The sequence below is a fragment of the Perissodus microlepis genome, chromosome 17 (genome assembly GCF_051167445.1).
Source record: "Perissodus microlepis isolate ML-2025 ecotype Zambia chromosome 17, ASM5116744v1, whole genome shotgun sequence".
In the NCBI taxonomy this organism is placed as follows: Eukaryota; Metazoa; Chordata; class Actinopteri; order Cichliformes; family Cichlidae; genus Perissodus; species Perissodus microlepis.
The window spans coordinates 11,710,680-11,727,331 of record NC_140477.1 but is presented as its reverse complement, the minus strand read 5'-3'; positions in this window follow the sequence as shown (position 1 = coordinate 11,727,331).

Below are 16,652 nucleotides of genomic sequence, written 5' to 3'. Positions count from 1 at the left end.
AGAGGAAAGTTAAACCCTAATGGAGTGAAGAAAAGACTGAAACATTTTTCAAGGACTTTAGAGCATTAACGACATTAAAAGATGCGATAAGAGCAACCGACATGATAAAGCAATTAACGTCAGGTAGAGATTAATTACTGGCAATGATGCACTTCATTAGTGACGCTTTGCGGTGGTGCCAGTACAGATGAGCAAGTCAGCAAGTCACTGACACTATGAGCATCTGGTAAGAACACCACATTTAAAGGGATTGTTTAGTATTCACACACAGTGCACCTGCCTACAACAGTTAAAGGGTCTTAATTTCAACGTGAATATTATTACAGGAAAACTTTGGGCTCTAAAGGTCATCCTTAGCATAAACAAAACCAAGAGTCAAAAGCAATGCAAGCTGCTGTGAAGCACTACTAAGGCGCAGCAGGGCATGGAGTAGACTTCTAATGTCAGTATGTTAATATTCTAAAAAAAACAATGTTATGCTAATGATCAGCAGATATAATGTTTACCCTGTATACAACCTGAGGCAAGTCAGTGTGGTAACATTTGCTAATTAGCACTAAACATAGTGCAGCTGAAGCTGATGGGAATGTTATTCATCTGATTAAAACCAAAGTAGCAACAACATCAAATATGGATGACAGGAGACACAATAAGATAATAGAAAAATTAGAAAGAGGTATTACGGAAATAGTTTATATTAAGGGGTAGAGGTGAGCACACATGCAGCAGCATAGTTATGCAGATCTTATCTTTCCAAATTAGGAACAAAGTGAAATTCTGCACTACAATTGTGCATCTTGACTGGGAATTTGGAAGGGCATAACCAATGGTGGCAAAGAGAAGACAGTCAGGTCACTGTGCCCCCCAAAGTGCCTTTCCAAAATATAATAATATACCACTTGTGGACAAGAGATATTTTATTTTGTATTCTTATGGTGACAATTTATAATCAGAACTATCATTGATCAATCATTCATCATTGTCGAATCTGCTGACAGAATAATCTCTGAATTATATCTATGGTAATCTGAGCAAAATATTAATGTATGTATATTATCATCACTTTAATTAGTCTATTGTTGTTCTCTATCCTTCTTTCTATCTGCTTAAGCTGCTGCAAATGGTATCCATATCAGTGTATTCACACCTCTCGAAGCTGTGGGTCCAGTAGGGCCTTCTACATTCACCTACACACATATTCAGGCCCACACCAACATGCACATAGAGAGTCATGGAAAGTACGCACGTTCACTCCTGCACGTACTAAGAACAGGGAGGTCGTCTCAGGACAATCTCTCGGTTGGACACACAGTCTCACAAAATTGCACAACATATCACAAAGTTGTTTGTCTCTAAAGTAGTATCGGATGTCTATATAAGGAGAACTTTGGAACTGTTATCATTTCCAGTAAGATCTGGCTGTGATGTCATCAGTGATGTAATGATTTGGGAAATCCTGAACGTGATACTTGTCTGTTGTGCTGAATACTTTATCACTTTCGTGATCTATAGTTGGTTATAAATAAGATGTCTGATTTAGCAGATTTGTTTTCCAGGATACAGGTTCCAGGTGGAGCTGGGAGTTAAATGAGCTTAACCTGTAACTGCTGACTGATGTTTTTACACAAGCTTACAGGTTGGCAGGAGATTGTTTTAGAGAAAATGTGTAACGTTCGTGTACAGGCCTCAGTAGGGAGTCAACATGTGGGAGGAGGCCAGGAAGGCCCAAGAGGAGGTGGCCCCGGAAGAGAGCTTACTCGAGATAAGCTCCACCCCAAGTAACACAGGGGGAACATAGAGGCAGAATAATCCTCTCCCCCTGTGCCGCGGTTCTCCCCAGCAGTCTACCTGGGGACACGAAGAAAGAAGAGGAGCGTCACATGCCAAGCATCAATTCATTTCAGGCTCCTAATAGGCTAGGGCTCTAGTCTAAAGTATTTGATAGTTTAAAGGAATCGTAATAGTTTTGTACGGTTTTTACTTTTATACTCATAACGTTATACTCTTATCACGAAGTGAAAGTAAAAGAGCCTGGGAACAGTGATCATGAAATTGTGGGAAAATGGGAAAATAATGGGGATGTTGGGGTTAATAAGTGTTATAATGTGTTTGTTTGTTTATTGGCAGACAGGTGAATTGCCCAGACGCAGAGGTCTATCCGCTCCAGAGTCCAAACCGATCGAGTCGTCGAGAAAAATTCAAGCGCGAGGTTGGCTCAGGTGGGAACCATTAGGTCCGACGTCTTTGATGGGAGTCCAAAATCGAATGGCTCTGGACATGTTGTTGGCTGAGAGAGGTGGAGTATGTGCAATGTTTGGTGACATGTGCTGCACCTTTATTCCCAACAATACTGCTCCGGACGGAACGGTCACTCGGGCGCTTGAGAATCTGAAAACGTTATTTAGAACCATGCATGAGCAATCAGGTGTGAATACGGGGCTGGGAGACTGGATCACGTCTGTCTTTGGGCAATGGAAGGGTGTGTTTATGTCTGCCATGTTTTCTCTTATAGTTTTTCTAGGTATATTGATGATCGGCTGTTGTCTCATTCCTCTGGTAAGGCGAGTGTTGGTAAAACTGGTAAGCAGGGCCCTAGACTCTGGTTCAGCTGGTTCAGCTGGTCTGGGGTATATGATGCCATTGCGAGAAGCCGCCTGGACGGAGGAGTGAAACAAAATTCGGGTAAAGGTTGGCCGATGGCCAAAGAGGAGGAGTGTGGACAAGAGATATTTTATTTTGTATTCTTATGGTGACAATTTATAATCAGAACTATCATTGATCAATCATTCATCATTGTCGAATCTGCTGACAGAATAATCTCTGAATTATATCTATGGTAATCTGAGCAAAATATTAATGTATGTATATTATCATCACTTTAATTAGTCTATTGTTGTTCTCTATCCTTCTTTCTATCTGCTTAAGCTGCTGCAAATGGTATCCATATCAGTGTATTCACACCTCTCGAAGCTGTGGGTCCAGTAGGGCCTTCTACATTCACCTACACACATATTCAGGCCCACACCAACATGCACATAGAGAGTCATGGAAAGTACGCACGTTCACTCCTGCACGTACTAAGAACAGGGAGGTCGTCTCAGGACAATCTCTCGGTTGGACACACAGTCTCACAAAATTGCACAACATATCACAAAGTTGTTTGTCTCTAAAGTAGTATCGGATGTCTATATAAGGAGAACTTTGGAACTGTTATCATTTCCAGTAAGATCTGGCTGTGATGTCATCAGGGTAATATAAGGATGGGGAGCGGTCTGCTCGGGGGAGATTGAAAGATTGTAGGGTTGCTGTTGCAAGTTTCTTCTCACACTGTACTGTGTGTTTTAATAAAATAATTTGTGTTGACCCACTATGGGCTTCCAGTCGTATGTCTCTTCCTCAAAAAATCGAACCACGACACACTATAACACACAAAGTTTGTGTAGTGTCTGTCTATTAACTCCTACATGATCAAGAGTTGAGCACACAGGCACATCATAGGTCCCTAAAGGTTCTCATCCAAATCAGATTGTATCATCATGTTGCTTAGCAACCCTCTGCTACAATTACATGTTTTCTAGTATTTACACTATATCTATAAGACCTTGTTAAAGAATTGTGTCATTGCAACATCATGTTTTTTTTTTCATTACAAAACCATCCCATTTAATCCACAAAACTTCAGTTATGCATCGTTCTGTATTATGAGGTTGCCTTGCAACCACCTTGCAATGGGTTGAAATTGCCTGTTTTTTGCCTTTGTGCAACTACAGCAGTAGGATTGTATCATTTTAATTATTTATTCACAAAATCTCAGGCTGTGTGAAATGCAAATAAACAGAAAGGAACAGTTTGCATTTCTCATAAGTTTTGGGGCTCTTCTGTGTTCAGTGTAGAAAATAGAAAACATCAAATGCTTAAACTGACATATTTTAATGTTGGGTCATTTTGAATTTGCAATAACATCTGAAAAAAAAGAATAAATAAGAAAGGGCAAAAAAAAGCTGGAAAAACAAGTGGTACTAAAAATAAACAGCTGGCACATTTTGCAATTAATTAGGTTAATTGGCAAAAAAGAGCATCTCAGGAAGGGAGAATCTGCAAAACTCAGCATCTAAAAATTGTGAAAAATTTTCAGAAAAACATTCCTCAAAGTAAAACACTTTTTATTACATGTCAGGCATCAAAATATTCAGAGAATCTGGAAAAATCAATATTGAGTGACTGTCAACAGGCACGATTCCTACATGAAAATCACTGCATGGGATCAGAAACACAGTTCACTGAGCCATGCATAAATGCATGTTAAAGCCCTATCATGGGAAAAAAAAAGAACCCATACATTAGCACAATCTAAAAAGGCCCTGTGGCAACTTTTTTGAAATTTGTTGCTGCCATAAAACTCAAAATAACTGATTTTTATTTCAAGATTTCCATAAATTGGTGCATTTTTTGTTTAATAATTTGATATGTTTTCTATTGTTAATCAAATGTAGGTTCATGAGATTTCTGTTTTTACTGACATTTTATGCAGGATTCAAACTTTCTGCAATTCAATTTGTGCATGATGTGTTATACTGTCATCATATGCCCTAGGAACCACGTAGTAATGATCTATAATTACCATTTTTTTTTATTTATGCACCTCATAAAAGCATTGTATCATTTGAATGAACGGGACAAATAGGATTGCACTATGAGCACATTTTTCTAGTATATAAAATATAATAATTGCATGCAATGGTATAAAATTGTAGAGATCACCATAAGGCATTTCAGTTCAGCCTGATGGGAATGTGAAGAATTTAAACATAGAGTTAATTACTTTAAGTAATTTAACTTCAGGAGAAGTGTCTAAAGAAACAGCTGTATAAACAAATATGTAACATATAGTACAACGTGTGTGTAAATGGTTAGTATTGTTAATGTTATCCATCCTCACAAAACTGAAACTAACAAACCCATTAGATAAGCAGAGGCGTATGGTTCTTAGAGAAAAATAATACAATATAACAGTCAAAACCGAAATTGCAGTTATCACTCTCAATCCATACATGTGCAAAACATAGGATTTTATCATTTAGAAGATTTTTACAAAAGTAAACTAGAATAAGGTCACAAAGTCACATAATATACAATATTACCAAATATTCTACTAAATATTTCCACTGTCAACTGTTGGTGGTATTATAATAAAGTGGAAGCTATTGGGAACGACTGCAATTCAGCTACAAAGTGGTAGGCCAAATAAAATCACAGGTGGGCATGTGCTTAGACACGTAGTGCACACAGGTCACCAACTTTCTGCAGCGTCAGTCGTGACAGACCTCTAAACTTAATGTGGCCTTCAGATCACCTCAAGAACAGTGCGTAGTAAGCTTTATGGAATGGGTGCAGCCAAGCCTTACATCACCAAGCGCAATGCCAAGCCTCGGATGCAGTGGTGTAAAGCAAACTGCCACTGGACTCTAGAGCAGTGGAGATGTATTCTCCGGAGTGACGAATCATGTTTCTCCATTTCACAATCCAAAGAATTAGTCTGGGTTTGATGGTTGCCATGAGAACAGTACTTGTCTGATTGCACTGTTCCAAGTATAAAGTTTGGTGTATGGTGTGGGGTTGTTTTTAGGAGTTAAGATAAGATAAGATAAGAGTTGGTGCAGCCCCTTAGTTCCAGTAAAAGGAATTCAGCATGCTTCAGCATACCAAGTCATTTTGGATAATTTCTTGCTGTCAGAATCATGGGAACAGTTTTTTTAATGATCCTTTCCTGTTCCTACATGACTCTCCAAAAGTGCACAAAGCAAGGTCCATAAAGACATGGATGAGTGAGTTTGATGTGGAAAAACCTGACTGGCCTGCACAGAGTCCTGACCTCAACCCGATAGAGCACATTTTGAAGTGAGTGGAGACAGTGAGACAGGCCTTATCGCCCAAGATCAGAGTCTGACATCAGAAATGTAAGTCTGGAAGAATGGTCAAAAATTCCAGTAAGCACACTCCTAAACCTTGTGGGAAAGCCTTACCAGAGAAGTTGAAGATGGGATAGTTGCAACATGTGGCCTGACATCCCACTCATACAGTGTACATGTGAAGGCAGAAGAACCAACACTTTTGTCAATATAGAACAATTTGATTAAAGATCTGTGATTTTTAACAACAACCAGTAATTTGTGTAAGTAAATTATGCAGTTATTTATTTAAGGCTCAAATGAAAGGATGGTAGGCACGATAGGATGGTAGGAAATGAAGAGTTAAAGCGAGAAATAAAGGCCTCAACTTGAAAAACAGACCCTACAACTTTTCCATAGAATGGCAGTCGAGAAAGTTAATGAGACCGTGCTGATAATGTTAGATGAACAGTTTGGATCATCTGTCATCTGTATTAAAATTTCAGGTACAGAGTGGATAATTGAAGACTGACAATGCTGGGTAAAAGCCAGGGGGGTTGTTAAAGTTATTACAATTCATCGTGAAGAACAAAATAATGTTTACAGCACATTTACTGGCATAATTGTCAGAATGCGTCACTCAGAAAAGTTCATTACGTTTGGTGCATTGTTTTAATTTTGTTGCCACTTGTTTTTTTGCATTCATTTTTGCTTGCCACCCGGGTTCAGCAGTGAGCAGAGCAGGGGCGATTTTAGCCCATTTTTGGAATGAATCAAATGAATCAAAGCACCCCCAAAGATTTCTTACTTTTTTTGACAATATTTGCTGTTTGTGTGACACACTACTAAAAATATAAAAAAACATACAGTACTTGGTTGAGACATAACATTTTAACAACAAAAGTATAGATATCCCCCTCCCAAAATGGTTTGTTCCAGCTCACCTCTCCCCTACTCTGGCTCTAGTGCCGTTGCTGCCAGAACGATGGTGGCTGAGACACAGCGGAGCGGAGGTGTAAGTGCCTGGCTTAAAACAGGACATGTTAACTGCATTTAACCTTCAGTTACTCTTTATATAGTTAGGTAGGAGTCAGGCCATGTTTCTTTTTAGCTGAAAAACATTACACCCAGGTAACCTGTAGTTTGCTACCCTACAATCCGTCCTACTGTGTAGTAAAATCAGCGACATTTGACTGTCCTGTTGCTCCCATTGAAATTTATACAGCCTATTTAAAATCGAAAACTTAAAATTGTCCGTAGCCTGCTGTTGTTACCACTGTCCTGTTTGAAATGGAATGAGAGAAGCTGGTTATTTTGTCATATGTGCATGTGCCAAGATTAAACCCAGGAGCAACATTCAGGTAAAAGTGTAAGAACAAATGATCCGTCAATAAAGGATAATGTTGGATCAGTGTTTCAATATTTATATCTTTTATTAGATGTTCATGTGGTTTGGTTATTTGCCTTTTGGTTGAAAGTACACTGAGAGAGGACTTTTTTTTATTAGTGATCTTAATAATATTTTTTTCATATTAATGTAATTTTTTCATCTAATTGAATACAATATATTTGTGTATGATTATCAGTCCAAAGAGGGAGAGAGGAAAGAGGGGAACATGAGGAGAAAGTGCAAGGTCAGGAAGAACCAGGTAAGAAAACAGACAAGGAACAGTGACAGGCAAAACAGAAACTGTTAAACTGCTTGAGAGAGTTGACCACCAAAGGTATTTGCCAACTTCAAGGTGAGGCGACACAGGTTAAAATGAAAGGAATAAATCTGCAGAGCCATAGTAGTATCTGCAGTAAAGATATTTTCATACATTGTACCATAGCCAAAGTTGCCTCCATTTTTATAATTTTTTTTTTATCAATAATTTGTACATTTCAAGGACTCTATTTTTGGAGTCTATTTTCATATATCTGTATTGTATTATACATACACATTAAAAGTGAATCTCTGTCCAAAAAATGCACTCAGTTTACGTCTTACTTACTATGATCACCATTCATCATTTTCCCCCAGTAAAGTAATTAAGGTTAGGATGTGTGGGGGTTTTTTGTTGTTTTTTTTTTAATTCCAATGCATTCTTCTTTTGCAGCATTTAAATAACCTTGATCAGATTTGATGGTTTTGTTACAGACTTTAAAAAAAGTGTTTTGCTTTTCTTTCACAAATGTGGGGATTAAATTGTGTTAAAATGTACAAAACAGTGATGTCATGTTTTGTGACGAGGACCCAGGCACAGAGAGACTTGATGAATCTAAGAATCTTATGATTTAATAAAGAAATTTGCAGACTTGCATAGAGATGGTAAAATTATGATGACTGATAACGGAGATGAAGACAACAGATGATGAGGCCAGGGAGGAACAGGGTTTAAATGCACCAAGGAGACAGCCAGAGGGAACTCAGGACAACTGGAGACATTTAAGGATGCAGGGACTAACAGAGACAGGGAAGAAGTCTCATCGTGACGAGTAAAGTTTGTCTTGCCTGGCTGAGCAGCTCTGGGTGCTCAGCACCCCAAAGCTCTGATCCTAGAATCGCCCCTGGAGCAGAGAGATTACAATTTTAGATTTTTTTACTCATTTTTATTCTGCTTTTAATTGTTATTTTCACTTCAGTCTAGTTTCACTCTGTTTCCAGAGTTAGTTTACTTTTTTCACATTTCACAATTTTTTAAGGTTATAGGATATATTAAAGCCAGAATCAGCACTAAATGCAGCCAAAGGAAGCAATACATATAAATGATAGCAAGGTGCCCTAAAGATCAATACCTAGCAGGCAGAACAAACTCCTAACATCTAACCATACCATTGCTACCTACAGTTCCCAACTTCATGAAACCCAACAGTCCTACAAGGTCTCCAAAACTAACAGCAATCAGGATGAAGAATAAACAGTCATGCTTTGTGAAGTACAGCAAGCAGTGAACAGGCTGAGTAGTGGTTGGTCACCTGGTTCCAATGGAATTCAAGTAGAACCCCTCAAGCATAGAGGATCGGGTCAGTCTGCAGAGTCTTATTTAACATCTGCTCAAAAGTGTGGGACTCTGAACCAAATCTGTAGAGTGAATTGACTGTAACCTGTGAAAAAGTAAACAGCCTTATGTGAGAACTACAAAGCAATACGGTTAATAAGCCAATCAAGTAAAATTCATGCAACTGCATGCTCCTGGTGATTCCAAAACGTAGCAGAAGTAACACTGAACAAACTCTCACCTTGGCAGAGAAACATATGAAAGGGGAGGCAGAAGGACTTCACTGATTACAAGTAGGCACATGATCACACACAGTGCTTTTCAAGGTCTTGGACCACTGGAGCTTCCCAAAAACCTTGGCAATCTCATAAATGTCCTCCATAACAAAGCTGTTAGTGTCATGAAAATAGTAGAGCTGTTTAGCAACACTGTATCCTATCAGACTTATTTAACATTTGCTTGAGTAGGAGTGCTCTTCAGAGGGCACCTGTTCAGCAACTTCCACTTTGCTGATGACTTTGCCTTTATTCCAGGGACATCAACTAGTGTGCAGCACCTGCTGAAATCAGTTTGCTTAGTCGGTACTGGACATGACAAGGAAATAAGCAAGTCAACAGCAAAGCTAATGTTCACCAGCAAAGAATGTGAGCTCTTAAATATCAAGCTGAATGGAAATGTCCTCGAACAAATGACTTACTTCATATATTTGACATCGTGCTTAATAGAGAACAACTGCAATGATAGTGGCATAAAAAGAAGAATTACTAAAGCATGTAAAGAGTGTGTAAAATGAGAACCCAAATGCAGGACGCAAAGGCTGAGATCAAAAATAAAACGTGAGCCGTTTATGGCTGATAAAGGTCTACGCTAAAATCCAAGACAGAAGGAAACCAAAGTCCAAGAAACAAAGTACTCAGAGAAAAAACACACGGGAAGCAGGGAGGCACAACACAACAAGGTTTAACTGAAAGTCTGGGGTGTATATACAGTATGCAGGGGAGTGGAAACAGCAGGGAAACAAGAAACATGTAAAAAATAGTCAACATTCAGCAAGACAAGAAATAAAACTAGAAATAAGACCCCAAAGTCAAGAGACAGCCAAAAAAAACCCAGTCATTATGGAAAGAGACAAGACCTGAACACACATAATCTTGACACATACAAGAGGAAAGGCTAGAAAAATGAGAAACAACTACACAAAATGATCCAAACCACAATACTAATAAATAAAAATGGTCTGTATTTGTATAGTGCTTTACTTGGTCCTAAGGACCCCAAAGCACTTTACACTATGCACAATCATCCACCCATACACATTCACACACTGGTGATGGCAAGCTACAGTGTAGCCACAGCCACCCTGGGGCGCACTGACAGAGGCGAGGCTGCCGGACACTGGTGCCACCGGGCCCTCTGACCACCACCAGTAGGCAACGGGTGAAGTGTCTTGCCCAAGGACACACCAACCGAGACTGTCGGAGCCGGGGCTCCAACAGGCAACCTTCCGATTACAAGACGAACGCCCAACTCTTGAGCCACGATCGCCCCTAAATATTACAACTAGATAGCAACTGAAACAAAGAACTAAAGGGACAGAAAGGAATATGACAATCAAATATAATTGACATACAAACCATGAACCAAATAGCATTTTAAATAAAAGTCCACAAAGATTCTGGGGCTAGGACCCAGGATATTGACAGATATTTATGGCAGTTGGTGTGTGGATCTTTCTGTCTAGCTCTACTGCTGCTACAAGAGTAGCAAACAATAATTTCTATTTTAAATCTCTATTTAAGAATATTTTTAAAAATTAATGGGAAACTGATTTGAGGAAAACCAATTCCAGACCCAAATTAGCCAAATATTTGAAGAAAGATTTCCACCTCTTCAGAGTGTGTTAGACATTCTGTGGTGCAGTTTGTAGTTGTACATCATCTTTATTGGTCTAAGGACAAATCAAAAATCCAGACACACCTTGATCCTCCATGTGACCAATGCAGAGGGCTCCAGCTATACTTTTACATACGTTTTGATTATGTCCAAAGCTATATATCATATGCCAATGTATTTTTGAGACTTTCTCTAAAATATATGGCCAAATGGTACATTCATCTCTGCTGATTTCACTTTTTTTTTTTTTTTTTTTTTTTACATATTTCTCTTAGTGAGCATGATGCTTGTGATTTCCTTGTCTTCGTTTCTCTATTGCCCAGAAGACTAATACTTTCTAAATAGAAGGATTCTCTGCCCACCATGTTTTGCCACTGGAAGAAAGGTAATGCCTCATTTTCATCTAGAAAAAAATATATATCATTAGAGGATCTTTTGGGAAATTGTATGTTACCTGGCAACCATTCACATCCTTTGTTGAAAGCGTGGCAGCTGTTGTTATTAACACATAACTGTAATGTTATTAGAGTACTGAATGCATAAATGACCATTTATTTTTATACATGATTGAGTAAATATGTTAATGATGTCTGACTATGTTCGTGTCCTTGATCTGCAATTCTAGGGGTAGAGTGGGAGACGTTTGATAAATGGGTTCAAACTGGTTTATGAAGGTCAGTATTATATTTTTCTGGCACGAAATACAATAAAAAAAATGACCTTGATAAAATAATGTCAATGCTTATATCTACGTTTTTATATTAAGATTGCCTTGATTGAGCCACATAAGCGTCTTTTTATTGTCTGCTGTTTTTGGTATATCGATGGATATCACCCTTTATCTTTTACAGTTTCCCTTTAAAGAATGCAGCGACTCAGCCAGAAACATTAGGAATGATCATAGTAACAATGACTACTTATAGAAATTTATGGCAGTTTCCTGAGTAGTTCAATATTTTATTCCAGATGAAGCAGGCTGATAAAGCAACACCGCCACCCGAAGAGCAGCCATGCTGGGGAGCAGAGTGAGGGCAGAAATACTGCAGACTCTTTCTATAAAGTGCACTGCTGAGGTGAGTCTAGGTAAAATCCATTATTCTTTATTGATTCTCCAAGTATCTCTACACGGAGGAGGAGATGGAGATAAAAGAGGAGCAGATGAGTAACAGAGGGAGTTTTAAACTTTGTTACAAGTGAGATGTGGGTTATAAAAAAAGGGGGGGGGGGGGGGCTGGGGTTTAATGTTCTTAATATTTTGTAGATTCAGTTTAGTCAGCAGTTTTATTTAGTCCCAAAGCTGTCAGAGGTTTCTAAAATATGGAGCAACTTATTTTAATACCCACAGAGACCTCTTGAGGTTTTGGAAAACAATAGCTTACACAATGTTTGGTACTGTTGCAAGAAAAAAGAGAAAGTTTGAGCTGCCCTTTTCCAGCATTTTTCATCCAAAAATATCTATTAATAATGTGAGACAGGCTGTTCACACGGTTGCTCCAAGGAGACCTGAGGCAATGCAGAGTCAGCCTGTGAAGTTTCTCCCTGTGTGTCACAGGGATTTGAATCCAGCAGCAAATGTCAGGTTTCCCAGAGATTTCCATTCATTTTAAAATGTCTCAAATAAAGCTGACACTTTATTGCATAAAATTAAATAAAACTCAATTAAACCAATATATGTTATCAGAGCTGTCTCCTTAAGTTAAATAGTAGATACTCCAATTTTAGTTGTAGGCCTTTCGAAAGCTTCCACCTGATTAAAAGAAGAGGAATCTATATTGGCTGCATGTTGTTGACTCCTGGCCAGCTTTGGTGTCCAAAACCAATACCCGTCAGCCTCTTCTCCCTCCCTATTGGCTCACAGGAGATCGATAGTGAGAAGGCAGCAAGGCCGCAGGCACGGATTGTAGATGAACCTAAACCATTACAAGTGACAGGAGGAAAAGTGAGGATGTGCTGGATGTACAATGGCTGCTTATATTTAGTGGATATAATATGTTCTGAAGGTCTTTCTTAATAAGTCCCTGAAAACATATGGCATTGTGTGGCACTGTAAATCTTTGCTGGGAACAGATAAGGATTTTTTTCTTTAAAAATATATAAAGAAACAAATTCCAAGAGTCCATTAAAAGGTGTATTAATTCTGCATGTCGCAGAAGAGAAAAAGTGTGCAGCTGCTTCAGATATTGACTCACTTTCCTCTGTGATTTTTTTTCTCGTTGTGCGGTGAATATATAACAGGAAAAAGAAGACAGACCAAAGCACGCCAAGGGTGTGGTGGTCGAGGCATGGCCTGCTGTGAACAACAGCTGAAGGTGATGAAACAGCCCTGAAACAGCTTTATAGAAGATGAAATAAATACATAACATACTCAGATGTGACAAAATGCTTCTCACTCTTGTCTCTCTAATGTCTCCCATCTGAAACCTCATGAAATATCTAAGCATTCATAAAAACATTTAAAGAAAATCAATGTGGACTAACTTTAACTTTTCTTCTATATATTAAAAGGAAAGCATGTTAAACTGCCCAACTTTACAGCAGACATAAACATGTTTACAGCCTGGTTCATAACTATTTTTTTTTTCTACAGACAATATACTTATTTGTGAAGGGCGAATTTATGAAACACACCTGTGAACTTTACTAAGCTTTGAATTTGCTGACAGTTGCCTTCCGAAGCATAGCTGAATGATAGGCATTACCTCGGCTAACAGTGCTCTTAGTGCCTTTGGTAGCTTTTTAATCCAACTGGCTGACATATAACATGGCTTTTCATATGGTTATTTCTAAAAACAAAACTAAATATGGTCACTTCCGAGTCAAAAAACAATGGAAATGGCCATAAAGCTCAAACTGAGGCCTGGAAATCCATAAACTAATAGACAAAAAGCTATATCTATCTTTTATACACAGTCTGCAAGTTGTTCTCATCAATGCAGTGCTTTAACCTCTTTTGTTTTTTCACAGTTAAGTACCCATAAATGTTTTTTGTGTTTTTTTATTTAACGCCTAGCATATGAAGACTTTGACTCAGTGACGACAACATGGCCAGGTCCTATATCCTTAATACTTTTTTTGACTGAGGGGAACACGGTGCAGTTTGCCCAAGTATGTGTGTGTATTTTTATGTCCATTTAAACCCTTGAATCCACAAGTTTAATTCTACATTAAAGCTGCTTTTCTGTGTCATTACCTCCAAATATAGACTATCGTTTAGAAAAGAAACAGGATTTGCCTCAAGCTGCTTATTTGACACATCACCCCAGGAAGCTATGAATATATACAGCTTCTAGTTAGTGCAGCAGAAGACCAGAAGCTAAAGAAATGGGCTTTACATAAAGGGAGGTTGCTAGTTTGCACCCTCAAAGGAATGGGAGAAAGTTGAAATTGTGATTTAAATGAATACAAATGTATTTAAAACACTTTTTTGGTTTGCTATGAGTAAATGTTGCAACCCTAAATTCAGTGACTGACTGATAACTTTGTATGTAAAATGTTTACACTTTGGGGCCACTTAAGGCACAAAACACAAGACAACCTTATGAGAAAGGCAAAATGATAACCTTGAGATAAATACAGTAAAAACAAATAAAACCAAAAAGGCAGGTGTTCCCTGATTTAAGGCTGTATTAGACAGACAAATATCTGGCGTTATGTCGCATTGTGAGAGAGGCTTTAAGGCCTGCCTTTTAAAAGTTTCACTAACAAAATTGGCCTGGAACAAAAGAAAAGGACAGAGTTGACCTACATCTATCAATCCACCAATCCCTATCCTGTCTTAAAGACCTCATAGTATTATAACAGCCCGCTTCTCTCTCAGGCTGATGGTTTATTTGTGATTCATATGGTATTTAAAATTTATATATGCAGTGCAGCCTATGATTTGCTATCATTGTGCAGTCTACTTACGTAAAGCTTGATGCTGTGCCCAAGTTTATTAAATCCAAGTTGCACAGTTTGATTTGGAATAAGTGAAATCTCAGAGCCTGTAGGCATTTCTACTTCTCCAAAGGTTTTGTGTTCCTCATAAAACTTTCCAGATCATTGTCTTTCCTCATTAGTTTAACTGTTACCCAGCTAACCAGCTTCACACCAGGTGGATAGTGCACTTTATTGAGTTATTAAGTGCAACTTTATAGCTCACCTCCATGCTTCCTATTTCCAAAGCATCTGCACATTCTTACAGTCTTTCAGTTCAGTATAAGCTACCACAGTTCAGTATAAGCTACCGCTGTTTTATTAAAACCTGCTTGTCTGTGATCGTCCTCCCCGTTGTCTGGATTGTTTGTCTGATTCTTTCTGTCCCAGAGTTCCAGACTGTCACCTTGCTTATTGATCACAGTGCCTTCAATTCAGCCTGCTCTCACTGACTTTTTGCACTTTGTTCTTCTTTCCAGTTATTGAGTAGTTGCAACAAGGTACTGGCTGATAATATAATTTCATGATGTTTTATCTTTAGTACAAAGTGCTTTTCCGTGGCCTGTGGGCTGAATATGCCATACCGCTAAAAGAAACTTAGACAAGACTTCATACAAAGAACTGAGCCTGAGAGTCTCTGTCATAGGGCAGTGTGTCTAATCACCAGACAACCCTCTGTTACTGTCAACCCACCCCCGGTCCCTGCAGCAATAAATGCAACGCTTGTGCTTTATGTTGAAGATTAATGGCATCAATCATACCTCCTCATCAGGCCGCACGCACATACACATTGCAGACACTGTAATCAGCACTGGCATTTTATTTTTTTTGCAGATTAACGCTCATTTTTTCTTTTCCTTTGGGTTATTCTGTGAGTGAAATGAACTGGCACTGCTTAGAGCCACAAGAGTAATTATTTATTGTCAGGCTCTGCTACTTCCATCTTAGAACTTACGAACTGTATTTTACTCTGTAGAAGAACATGTGAAATAGTGGGAAGTTTCTTTAAGTTAGGCTAGTTTCATTGACGTAATCCAGAATCACAGAGATCTGAGCCATGGGCAGGACCTGAGCCGCATACCCCAAAGACATGGAATGAGGATAGACTAGTCGTGATTAGTCTAAGCTTATTCCTGGCACCACCCATCAGTAACACTTTAGAAAAGCGGTCCCCAACCCCCGGGCCACGGTACCAGTCTGTGAGTTGTTTGGTACCGGGCCGCGAGAGTTGAGGCTCGGGTGTGAAATTTATGGTTTTTTAGGGTTTTTGTCGCTTGTTATCGTTATTTTTTTAATCGTTTTTATCATTAACCCGGTTTCCCTGGGTCTTTTCACATCTGTTATGAATAAATCTTCTTTTTTGGTATCGGTACTGGTTTTATTTTGTTGTATTTATCCGTGATTGTCGGACATAAACCAGTCCATGGCGCAAAAAAGGTTGGGGACTGCTACTTTAGAATAAAATTAATGTCATGTATAGGTGACATCAATTATATTGCATATTAATTATATATTAGTGCTAATAGTACTTTTTAAGCTTTCTGCATTGTATTTATTAACCGTATTAAGCCTTTAATGTACATAATATTCACCAGTTGTTTAGAAACCTTATTAACAATAATCTGGATTTTTGAATGAGAATATGTCAATTTAGTTTCAAGTAAATTTTCAAAGCAGTAATTACTTTTCCCAGCAGCGGATTTATTAATGCTGTTGTGAGCTGCCACCAAGTGGCGCTGATAATGAAGTGCAAGCGGCACAAACGCGCTAACATGAGCCATGATTAATGCTTGGATGATTACAGAAGTGCTCAGAAAGCTTTCTGACCTTTGCACTTAACAGTCATCAATATGTGGTGCTGACAAGTCGGCTGTCAACATATGTGGTATATGAAAATAGGCACTATCTGTTCCTTTACATATACAGAGAATTTAAGCCTGTTTGTTTTGTTTGTTGATTTGTTTTCATTTTATAA